Source organism: Dasypus novemcinctus, chromosome 28, assembly GCF_030445035.2.
Source record: "Dasypus novemcinctus isolate mDasNov1 chromosome 28, mDasNov1.1.hap2, whole genome shotgun sequence".
In the NCBI taxonomy this organism is placed as follows: Eukaryota; Metazoa; Chordata; class Mammalia; order Cingulata; family Dasypodidae; genus Dasypus; species Dasypus novemcinctus.
In genome coordinates this window covers 33,831,786-33,844,275 of record NC_080700.1, presented here as the reverse complement: position 1 = coordinate 33,844,275, position 12,490 = coordinate 33,831,786, and positions in this window count along the sequence as shown.

The window sequence follows — 12,490 nt, the reverse complement described above, 5'->3', positions numbered from 1 at the left end:
TTGATTTATGTTCTATTCAAACAAAATACCTTGCTTCCTGATTGCTGCTTTGGCTTAATTTCAATAGAGTAGCAATTACTAATCCAAAGCAATCAAGAAGAACTTGCTCAGTGGTCAAACAGAATTTTTCTGAGTGCCTGGAAATCATAAAGGTCCACCGTTGCACAATATTCTCCAGCCAGAAAAGACCGCGCTGGCTACGGGAAAGAAGAAAACCAATAAATGTGGCCAGACTATGCCAGGGTCAGCCCCCATGGACCTGAAACTGAGCAAGACATCCATGTTTTATATGCCTCAATTTCCCCAACTATGAAATTGGGACACCATACAACTTTATGATGAAATGTGAAATTGTAATCAACACTCTGAAGATGTGTGTGTGCAAAAAATTCATCTGCTTTACAATTGCCATTTCAGTCTAGTCCAAAGGTGGCAGATATAACTTTGGTTAATTTTCCATTTTTCACAAGTATATGTTATTCACTACCTCCCCTAGGACCCCAAAGCTCTTTGTACATCTTTTTGTTAATGTATTAATCACATTCTCTCATAGTAATTTATCCATCTATCTCCCCAGTTGGACTTTAAGTTCAAGACTGTGTCTTCATCTTTGTACTTTCAATGCTAGATGCAATGACTGGTATATATCAGGTTTTATAAAATGTCTAAAGAATAAAGGTATAAATCAATAAATGAAGTCTACCTATAATCTGATTGTGCAGTTACAAGATAATCTGAAAGAGTAAATATATCGCTTACCATTCCACAAATACAAAGCAGGCATGTGCTATAATGTTAGATGACAAAATACAGCAGGCAAATCTTTCCTGAATTGCAAAAGAAAAAAAATACACCATCATCTTTAGATTTGGACAGATCAAACTTAATTTCCAGGCCACCCACTGATTATCTAACTCCTTGACAACTGAGGTGATTGGAATGTCAAAGGCAGTACAAGTTTGCATTATTAAAATTTAATATATTATTAAAATATATTCCTAAATCTTGAAGGACCACTAATAAGGTCACAGAAAGAGCTAGTGGTTCAAGTCATTATAAAGTCTGTCTTTTTGTTTATAGATCGTTCCTATATGAGAAGAATTCATTTGAATTATTACCCTGCATCGTTAATCCCATGTTTTAAATTTACTGAATGTGTATTTCTTATTTCACATTAATTAACGAGAATGGACAGTGTCAATTTTATCCCTAAATTTCAGTTACTCCTAGTACTCATTCATGTAATAGTAACTTAAAAAGAGAATTTATATACTAATGGAATATTCACAGGACTATGTGTCAAAAAGAACTTATACTTCAAATGAGAGGCAAATCATCTTTATATTTGTAGCCCAAAGGGAGAAACTAGTTAGAATTGATGGGATTTTAAGAATGGATCTTTAAGATAGTTGAGTATAATTGGTTAATAGCTTAGTTGGAAATAATTGGTCAATGATTTCCAAGAGAAAATCCATGGGCTAAATGAGTGATTTTCCTTAGACTGAGATTCAGTAAATAATTTTGAGTTGCTAATTCATTGAGGAGTTTTGGGGAGGGAGACCAGGAGAGCAGTAGCAGATGCTTGCCACACAGCATCTTAGAAGGTCAAGACCTTAGGACCCAGGAGATGTAGCTGAATTCAGGATTATGGTCAGGAGGAGAGGTATGCTTTACCTTAGAAGTAATAACGACATCATTAATGAAAAGACATGAACCTGATATGAACCAGTCCTTTTATAAGTGCAACTCCAAGTTGATGTGGCCCTCACACCTTGCATATAACTGGACCACAGATCTGGAACATTTTTCAAGTTATGGATACCTTTGAGAATCTGACTAATCCTCTGCGCTCTCCTTCCCACACAAAATGAACCTGTTTACATTGACCTTGAAGTCTGCTATGATTTCATGAGGTTCTCAGACCACTTTGAGCCAAGAACATCAGACATAAAATTCCTGCCCAAGACTCACTTTTCAAGAGCAGGGACTCTGTTGTCCAAAGTACCTGCCAAGCCCACTCCCCTTCATGGCTGACTAGAACTGTCTGTTCATGGCCTCTGTCAGGGCAACAGAGCTAAGATGACCTTTGAGTTGACATCTAGCCAAATGGCAGCCAGTCTGTGGGCTGCCCGGTGACTCATGAGAGGATGTGCAAAGCCAAATCTGATTGGGGTTTTTAGTTGAAAATCTAGAAAAGATTTGCCAGTTGGACATGGATAGTCAGAAAGAAGCAGATTCAGGCTGCCAAGGAAGCTGTGTTCTGGATAGTCTACAGGTCTTGCTCTTCTGGGAGCTTAGGTTTTTTGTGATGGTGGTTGACCTTTCCAAGGACAGGTGTGTCCTGCTGAAGCCAGGCTTTTTCCCCAAACTACTCACTAATGTGCTGACCCTTTTTTAACTCAGTGTGTGTGTGTGAAAGAGAGAGAGAGATGCATAGACACACATAGAGATAGATGGAGAACAAGTCTTGTTTTTGGCCACCAGCACCTCTGATGCACCATCATTCCTACTAGGGGAGGAAAGATCTTCAGGGTTGAGGACCTAAAGTAGGGGAGGGTGGGGCTTGGGAAATGGGGCAGGGAAAAGAACCCTTGGTTCTAAGGGATACCTGCCTGTCCCTCATCCTGACAATGACCCTGAAGCTGAAGGGTGGGTTGTAGAGTAGTAGATCTTGAGTTCCCAGGAGGGACCAGGAGCCCATCCAGCATGAGAGTCTGGGGTTGATGCTCTTGGTGCTCTAGGCCCTTTGATGTCCCCACTGCAAGGTGATTCTGTCAGCTAAGGTCCTGGTTGTCTTCTGAACGGGAACACCAAGGTGCCTGCATTTCTAGACATTGCCTGCCAAACCCATGTGATCTCATGAGCAAGATTATACGATTATTTCCCTGTCTACATGAGTTATCCAATCCCTGTGAGAGAAGCCCTTTCAGAAATACCCCCAGGACACCACTAAGCTTAGAGGACTTCAAGCTATGTAGAGAGGTACATCTAGAACGAGTCCCAGCTGGGGACTGGGAGAAAGTACATCCTTGTTACAGCACAGGTAACTCGAGTGAGCTCCATATAGTGGAAAAGTCTATCCAAAACATTCATTTTTGCATCCTCATAGCTTGGCATCATCCCTGGTGCCCAAATTATACCCATTGACGTCAATGGCCTTAGCTTTAATTTGTGACCTTCCTGAACTATTTTTGCCTCCTTCTCAAAAGGATGGGAACCTGGGATAACTCTCAAGTAGTTGAGAATGCTACTGGAGCTACTGGTGATGGTGAAGATAATCAACAGCATTTTAAGGTTTTAGTCCTTTACAACATGACAACCATGGTGAGATAAGCAGGTAGCTTCTTGGCTACAGTTGCATATTCTAGCTCAGGTAGCACCTCCAAATTCTCAGAAGATAGCAAGTCTGGAAATTAAGAGTATAAATGGATTCTCTGTTTTGCTTCCAAGTCCTGCCTAGAAAAGATCCAAAGGTTAATGGCAGGTCTTTGCATCATGGGAAAGGACTTTAAATATTTTCTCCTTGCTTTCCAACTTTCAAAGCACCCCGTTCTATACATATCTTTCTTACTGGGACAGATTAAATTAGCATATGTCTAAAGGAGCTTTTTAGATCACTTCTTGAAATTAGTACCTTTTTGACTGATATTGGCAGAGAACAAAGACTAACCTAACATGAATCTGCTGCTGTATCCTCTGGAGCAATGCCTGACTATTGCATGAATGAATGTTAGGACTGGTTTTCAGAAGGCGTACCTGAATTTGCAGATCTAAATGCTGGCCCGGCGTTTGTCAGGCTGGAAGATCTCGCACTTATTCCAGGGATCCTGCCATTATTCCAATCCCTTCTGGAATTCTCTTATTGGAATTCATTCCTTAGATCAAGACATGTGGTTCTGCAGGATTTGTTGGTAGCAAAGTTGGTTTTATGAGAGAGGATATGAAATTTAGAAAATGCAGAAAGGCATCTGGTAAATAAATTGAGAGGTCTAACTTTTTAATCTCCTTCATATGTGATTAGATGTGTTTCATAAACTAGGCCTGAAGGCCATTCCAAAATAGTAACTCTACCGATGTTCTGAAAAATGGTGATGGCCCTGGAATAAGCATATAATCTAGGTGGCAACCACCTTAAATGGATTATATTCCCTGGGCCTTGTTCTTCTATGTTTTCTTTTATCTTGTGGAACTTTCTCACATTAAAAAAACAAAAATTCCAAAGGGTCCCGCTTCCATATCACAGATCATTCCCAGGAGATGGCATGGAGTAGAATGTTGTGGATCCCCCATTGGATCACAGTCCTGACTGCCATGATGAGTCTAAGTTTGTGGAATCCTCACTGGTTGTTCAGGGCACTGGATGGGAAGGAGTTACTACCTTTGACTCTTTAGCCAATTACGTTTTTACTGGAACTTAAGTAACCAGCTTCTGTACTGCTATTAACTTCCTACATACCGCGATGAGAATAGCTTGAAGCCCTGGAAAAATGCTGATAAACTGAAAATAAATAACCAAAATAGCCATATAAACAAACCTCAGGAAATTTTAGCCGAGAACTTACTACCACATAAATCTCCAGCCAACCAAAATGCCGAATATTTTATTTTGAGAAGGAACGATATTTTTAGTTTGTGCCACGCTTGTCAACACTCTACTGTAATAATAAACTTAACCATTCATAAAGAAGAAAGAAAGAAAAGGAAAGGAAAAGGAAGCAACCATTTCCCCAAAATGGATTAGCCTCCCACTCAAACGGTTGACACAGAAATGCATACCACGCTGGTGTCAATCGCAAACTCTAGGCCAGGGGCGTTTGCGGTTCATGATGAGGAAGGAGAAAATATATGGCTGCTTCTGATGATGGCAGTTCTGTGAAAACTGCTGGCTTCTTGGGGCCTTTTCAACAAGAGCCAAAAAGGACCTGAAAAAGAAAAGCAAACTCTGGTCACATTTTGGCAGTTTATTTTATTCTCCCTTTTGGGTTCATTTTATTGAGCCCATTGTTGTGAGGTGGAAGGCTAAAGCAATTAACCAGGAAATTTCAGCAGGATGGCCATTAGACTGTGTTTTTGAAACATTTTAAATTGTAAAAACAACATACAGAAAGTGGATATGAGTCAAGCAGTGGAGGTGAGGCACAGGGGAGATCCCGGGTTCGGTTCCTAGTGCCTCCTAGAGAAGGCAAACGAACAATGAGCAGACACTGAGCAAAAACAACATGCAGACAACAAAAAAACCCCAACAACAGCGAGGAGACAACGAGCAAACAACAAGCAAACAAGCAGACAATGAGCAAAAACAAATAAGCAGGGAGTGGATGGCTCAAGCAGGTTTGGTTTCTGGTGCCTCCTAAAGAAAAAACAGACAATGGACAAAAACGAGCAAACAGATGAGGAAGCCATTAGGGAAGAGGGGAATATATATTGATTTTAGACAATTTGGGAAGTAAGTTAATAATCAAGAAGTAAAAATTACCCATATCTCTACCATTCAGATATAACCACCATTAAAATTTTGATGTATTTCTTCTCATCTTCTTGAAGTGCATTATAGACAAACAATGGGATAAAATTAGGAGCAGATATGTAATTTTGTATCTTGCAATTTTTCTTTAGCATATTGTGAACATCACCCCATGTTAGTGCATAGTCTTTAAAAAGATGGCTTTTTAAGGCTGCATGAGAGGAGAAGATGTGGATGGAACATAAATTGGTCACTGAGATTCCTGCTGATAGATATGTGCCCCCCCCAGTTATGCCTATCTATATCAAACACGTTTATATATAACATTTTACTGCTGCAATTATTTCCTTCGTGTACATCCTGAGAAGTGGAATTCCTAGGTCAAAGGGATCATTCACGTGCTTTAGTTAATATATTTTTGGTTAAAAGTAAATTGTGAGGTGGGAGCTGAACCCAAGAGGACCAAGCCATGGCCTTAGCCAGCTGGCGGACACAGAGGAGGCAATGGCTTTAGGGCGGTCACGGGCGGTCAAGCAGTGATGGCATTGTGGGGACCCTGCTGAGCTCCCCACTCCTGTGGCATGAGGAACAGCGAGGGGCTGAAGAGTGAGGACTTGAGCACCTACATGTCTCGGGTGCCAACCGCCCTTCCCAGCCCATCACCGAGCCCGTGACCCAGTGCCATGGGCTGGCCAGCCTGCACAGTGACACTGACCACCTGCGTGCTCGGCCACCTTGTGGTCACAGAAGAATATTCACAGCAGTGAAGGAGCAGAACATCCATGTACGCCCAGTGATGATCTGAAGGCCACTGTGACCCTCCTGATCCAAAAGACCACCTCCAACAGGTCTGCCCTCTCAAGGCTCATGATGAGACAGAGCTGCTAATGTAGGATTGTGGAGTAGATGAGGGAGAAGATGATGAAGCTGGTGGACAGGAGTGAGAAAGAGATGGAGATTGTGGACTATGTGTGATAGATCCCTAAGGCTGATGCTCCCATGACCAGCAGCAGAGGCTCAGGACCAAGAAAGGAAGCCAAGCAGAGAGTGTCAAAGATGAGCCAAGAAACCACAACTTCTCAAGTCAAACTCTGGGTCCCTCCCTTCGGCCATGAGGCAGGAGAGAGCCAGCTCACCCTCACCTTAAGGAAAAAAAGCCACAGACACAGAAGAAAGTGGCAGAGACAGAGAGAAACCTCCAGAAGTTGACATGAATGAACCTGGGATAGAGAAGAGCCAGAGCCAGAAGAGCCCAAAGCTGAGGCAAGGAGGCTGGGAGGAGAGGGGGGAGAGGAGCAGACCCTGCCAGGTGCCTGAGCACCCACAGCTGGGCTCTGGGATGAGCCTGGAGGAAAGGAAGAGGCCAACAGAGCTGCCAATGTGCCCTGCCATGCAGAGAGCCCAGGAACCCCAACCTGACCTTTCGGGAGAGCTTTGCCTGATGCCATGATTTGGACTTTTTCCCCAGCTTCAGGTAGGTTTTTAACCTAATAAATCCCACAAGAAAGGCCAAAAATAAAAACACTGGGTGCTTGTGATGGTTCCATTCATGTGTCAACTTGGCCAGTTTATTACATCCAGTTGTTTGGTCAAGGAAGCGTTGGCCTGATTGTTACTGGGAGGGCATCTCATGGACGTAAACCATCAGTAACCTGATTGCATCCATGGCTGATGACACGTGCGACAGAGGAGATTGCCTTCAGCAACGAGAGGACTTGCCTCCTCCTATCAGTTGGAGGCCTTCAGACAAGACCTGATGATTTCAGCAGTTAGAAAGAATAATTTCTATCTCGACTTCAGCCAGCCCAATTCTGGGGGATTCAACCCTCATGAGAATTTCCAACTTGCAGCCTGCCAGACAGTATTCGGACTTGCTAATCCCTACGGTTGTGTGAGCCAATTCCTATAATAAATCTCCCTCTCTCTTTCTAAACACATACACACACATACATCTATTGGTTCATTTCCTCTGGAGAACTCTAATACAGCACTCCTACTAATGCATTGAAAAATACTGCAATAATCCCTCACCCTGCTCACTTTTCTTTCCAAAGTAAACAGTATACACTTAAACATGAACTCCAGGTTTTAAGTCCCATCTCCATTGGCAACTTCAGACAAAACCCAGCCTGAGTAATATTGCATATATAAGATTTTTAAATAAAATATAAATACAAATAAACTAGAGAGACGGAAACAGAATAATAGCAGCTGTGCATGGCAGGGGAAGCATAGAAAGATTGACAGGTAATGAGGTCTTTTGTTGTTTGTTTTTTGTTTATTATTATTATTGGAATTATGAAAATGCTCTAGGGAAGTGGATGTGGCTCAAGTGATAGAGCTTCTGCCTACCATACGGGAGGAACTGGGTTTGATCCCTGGGGCCTCCTGGTGAAAAAAGAAAAGAAAGCATGCCCACACGGCAAGCCTGGGCCTGCGCAAGTACCCACATGGTGAGCCAGTGTCCGCGTGGTGAGCCAGTGCCCGCATAGCGAGCTGAGTGCCTGCGAGGCAAGCCAAGTGCCCCTGCGGTGAGTCAGTGCCTGTGCAAGTGAGTCATGAAGCAAGATGATGATGCAACAAAAGAGAGACAAAGGGAAGAGTCAAGGTGAAGCACAGCAGAGACCAGGAACTGAGGTGGCATAATGGATAGGGAACCTCCCTCCACATCAGAGGTCCCCAGGATCGAGTCCTGGTGAATCCAAGAGGAGAAAGAGGACAAAACAGAAGTAGATACAGAAGATCACACAGCAAATGGACACAGACAGCAAAAACAGCAGGGCAGGAGGAAGGGAAGGGGGGGAAATAAATAAATAAATCTTAAAAATAAAAAGAAAATGCTCTAATAATTATTGAAGTGATAATTACACAACTATGTGATTATACTAAATATCATTGACTATACACTTGGGATGAATTTAAGCTTCACTGATATGTATCAATAAAATTGATGTGTTCACAAAAAAACCAGACCTGATGTCCAGGTTCACTGAGAGGTAGAATTTGTTCTTACCCCACCATCTGCCAGTGGGCACAGGATTGAATTTGCTAAGAAATTCAAATGTGTTTCCAAGTATGGCAGTTGGAAGTTCTTTTGTGAATCCCAGAAAGAGAAAGATTATGTTTTTTGAACTAACTCTTTCCTGTGGGGGCGAGGCCCTTTCCATCAGACTACGTCAATGAGGCATGCCTCAGGTTGAGTCTCCACCCTCTGGGGCTGGTATGATATAAAAGAGACTCACAGGCAAAGGGAGCCGCCATATTGTATCAATCCTGCGTGTGAGAGAGAGGACGGCAGGAAAAGAGAAGCCCTGAGAGGCTTAAGGTGCTGAGGCCCCCGGAGAGATGAACCATAGGCCTGATAAATCACAGAAGAACTCGGGAAGAAAGTGGAGCAGGCGAGACTGAGAGAGGAGGCCTGGACAGAAACCAGCCCCAGGCCTGGTTGCCCTCAGCTGAGTTCTGGGGGGCGGTAGATTCTGGAGGGGAAGGCAGAGACCTCCGCGGAGATCGGCGGCCATCTTGTTTCACCACATGGCCAGACAACAGGGGCGACAGTAACTGACTTTGGTGAGGAAGCACCTCTAACGGTGACTTGATTTGAACTTTTCGTGCTTCAGAGTTGTAAGCTTTTACCCCAAATAAATACTCTTTTGAAAAGCCAATCCATTTCTGGTACTTTGCAACAGCATCTCCTTGGCAAACGGAAATACCAACTAACATGGTTAAATATGTTTGGGATGCCCGCAAAGCCAAGCTCTCATTCTTTACAAGTCTCTTTAACATTTGCTGAAGAGATGGGGTCGGGCAACTTTTTTTTTTTTTTAACTTTTTGTTGTCGTAATGGGTATACAATTCCAAATTTCCCATTTTAACTACTTTCAGGTATATAGTTAAGTGGTATTAATTTCAGTCACAATATTGTGCTCTCACCAATGTCCATTACCTAAACTTTTTCATCACCTCCAACAGAAATTCTGTACCCGTTATGCATCAACTCTATATCACCCACTATTCCAACCCTTGTTAATCTGTAATCTACTTTCTGTCTCTCTGAATTTGCTTCTGCCAGCTATTTCATATAAGTGAGATCAAGCAATATTTCTCTTTTTGCATCTGGCTTGTTTCACATATCTTCATCCATGTTGTTGCCTGTATCAGAGCTTCATTCCTTTCTCTGGCTGAATAATATTCCATTGTGTGCGTGTACCACATATTCATTCACTGTCAGTGGACATGTGTGCTGCTTCCTCCTTTTGGCTGTTGTGAATAATGTTGCTCTGAATATTGGTGTACAAGTATCTGTTCATGTACCTGCGTTCAATTTTGGGGGTATGCACCTAGAAATGAGATTCCTGGGTCATGTGGTAATTTGATGTTCAACTTTCTGAGGAACTGCCAAATTGTTTTCCTAATGGCTGCACCATTTTACAATCCCACCAACAATGTACAAGGGCTCCAATTTCACCACATCCTTGCCAACTCTTATTTTCTGCTTTTTAAATACTAGCCATCTTGGTGGTTTTAATTTGCAGTCAATTATTTTGATAACAGGTAGATAGATCAGGGACATCTTACTCAACCTATAAGTCTTGAATTTAAATCACTCAAATTTAAATTAAGAGACAAAGAGAACATGTTCTTCCAAGGAAGGCTCTTCAAGTGGAAGACTGGGCAGGAGCAGACTTTCTTGGGGGTCAAGAGTCTTGATAAGTAAACAGAGAGAGCCAGTCTACAAAGAATATCCTAAGGACAGAGCAGTGACTGAAGGCATCCAGAGTGGGGAGAGAATGGTGGTAGGAGGAGAAGGTAGAGAAAAAGAGACAGCCTTTTATTTACCCACTGATTTGGATTTCCTATTTATACATTTCAAGTTTCCTGAAAGACTCCTCTATTCTTGCAATAAAATCACTCTTTACCCAGGATGACTGAAATGCATTTCTGCTTCTTATGACCAAATCATCCAGGCTGAAACAATTGAGCTGATGTTGATGGATCTCTCTCCCATGACCTCAGAAGCGTGTTCTTTGCTTATATGGCCAGATGCTGTCAATAAATTCTTGAAACTATGGAAAAATTAAAACAAGAATGTATAACTGCTGAATGCACCTTAATTTGAAAACTTTGTGTTTTTTTCTTTCAAGAGGTCGTATCAATCAGACCACATGCTGACATGAATTTGTTCCCATCAATGAGTCAATCGAGATTTTTAAAAAATTATTTGAGTGGACGTGCGTCAGTTGTTTTGGAGGGAAGAAAGGCCTGTCGGTCTTCCTGGCTTGTGCTAACAAAAAGAACAACAACCAAAAAACACCTGGCTTCAATATATTTCAAACAATAATATTAGCTTTCTGCTACTCCAGTGGGAATAGGGCTGTAATAAACTGCAAACTGTTTGGGTTGATGTGATTCTAATCTGGTAGGGCCTGAAAACTGTTACATAAGTGGAAAGGGTGAGCACAAAGTTCTCCTTTAACCAACTATTCCAGAGATGCTCTCCTTGTCTAGAAGAGAGTGGGTGAGGCACACTTTTAGGGTTGCGTAAATAAATGATTATAGACATGACAAAACGGATGGGAATGTAAACTATCAAGAGAGTGCAGAATTTCAGAAACAAAAGGATACAACAACGTTGCACTCTGGTTGGGGCAGGGGGTTGGAGGGAGTGTGGGTGTTTTAGTTTGCTATAGGCTGCCAAGACAATATATCAGAAATAGGGTGGCTTTTACAAGGGGGGTTTATTAATTTACAAGCTTACAGTTCTGAGGTTCTGAAAGTGTCCAAATCAAGGCATCATCAGGAGATGCTGTCTCCCTTGGTTGCTGAGGGCAACCAAGCACCTGGAGGTGGCTGCTGGTCTCTGCCTTCTCCTCCAGGCTCTGTTGCTTTCAGCTTCTGGCTGCTCCATCCGTGGCTTTCTCTCTCCTGGGCTCTGTTGATTTCAGCTTCTTGCTCTCGTGGCTTTCTCTCTCAGTTTCTGTGGGTTTCTTTCTGAGCTCCTGGGAGTTTTCTCTGTCTCTGTAACCCCTTCTCTCCATATTGATCCTGTTTCTAAGGGACTCCAGTAAGAGGATCCTGACCCACCCTGGGCCACACGTTACTGAAGTGGCCTATTCAAACTGTCCCACCTTCTGTGGGTTCACACCCACAAGAATGGACCAGGGTCCAGAAAGTGATTTTCTGGGGGTATAAACAGTCTCAAACTACCACAGCGAGGATGCAGGACTATCTTATGAAAGCATTTGCAGTTGGCTGCCTGGGCAAGCAGACAGAGTGCCCAGTTAGACCAGCTGCAATGAGCTGGCCAGCAGTTCAGAAAGTCTCCTTGGGGCAGTGGCCAGTCCATTGTAGGACCTGAGCTGGCTCTACCTCGGGGGCCATAGCCTGGCGGTGCTAGTGCTAATCCTGTTCATTGAATAAATTTGTAAATGCCAGGGTAAAGAGATTAACATAACATTATTTAATTTATATATCAGAGTATTGTCATAATGTGCTATTGGTGTGTATGGTATGTATGTGTAGGGATAGTATGATTCTGATAACTTTTGCTCTTACATTGAATATACTTTGTCTGGTTTTAATGTATGTGAAATTAAAGTAATTAGCTTTACTAAATTTTAACGTTTATTAGCATTTCATTAGTTGATTGAGTGCTGTGAAAGAATGTACTTATTACATTTGTTAAACCTGCCTGAAAGGCATTTGAAGTATTTGAGAAATCCAGATGTATTAAATTCATGATTGTAGCACGAAAGGTCTACAGAAAATCTCCTAGTTATGTCAGGGAGGGGAATTTAATCTTTTAACTTGAGTTTAAACATTAATCAAGGAACATTAAAATGACTCTTCCTATTTTTGGACAATTGCTACATTTCTAAATAATAAAAGAAACAAGCTTTGCAAGATGAATTTAAAGGTTTACACATACTGCAATTCTGAATTTATAGCTTTAATACATTGAATACTAATTTAAAGCTCCACTACAGTAAGCATTTCTTTCTGGACACACTACTCTCTTTTCAATTG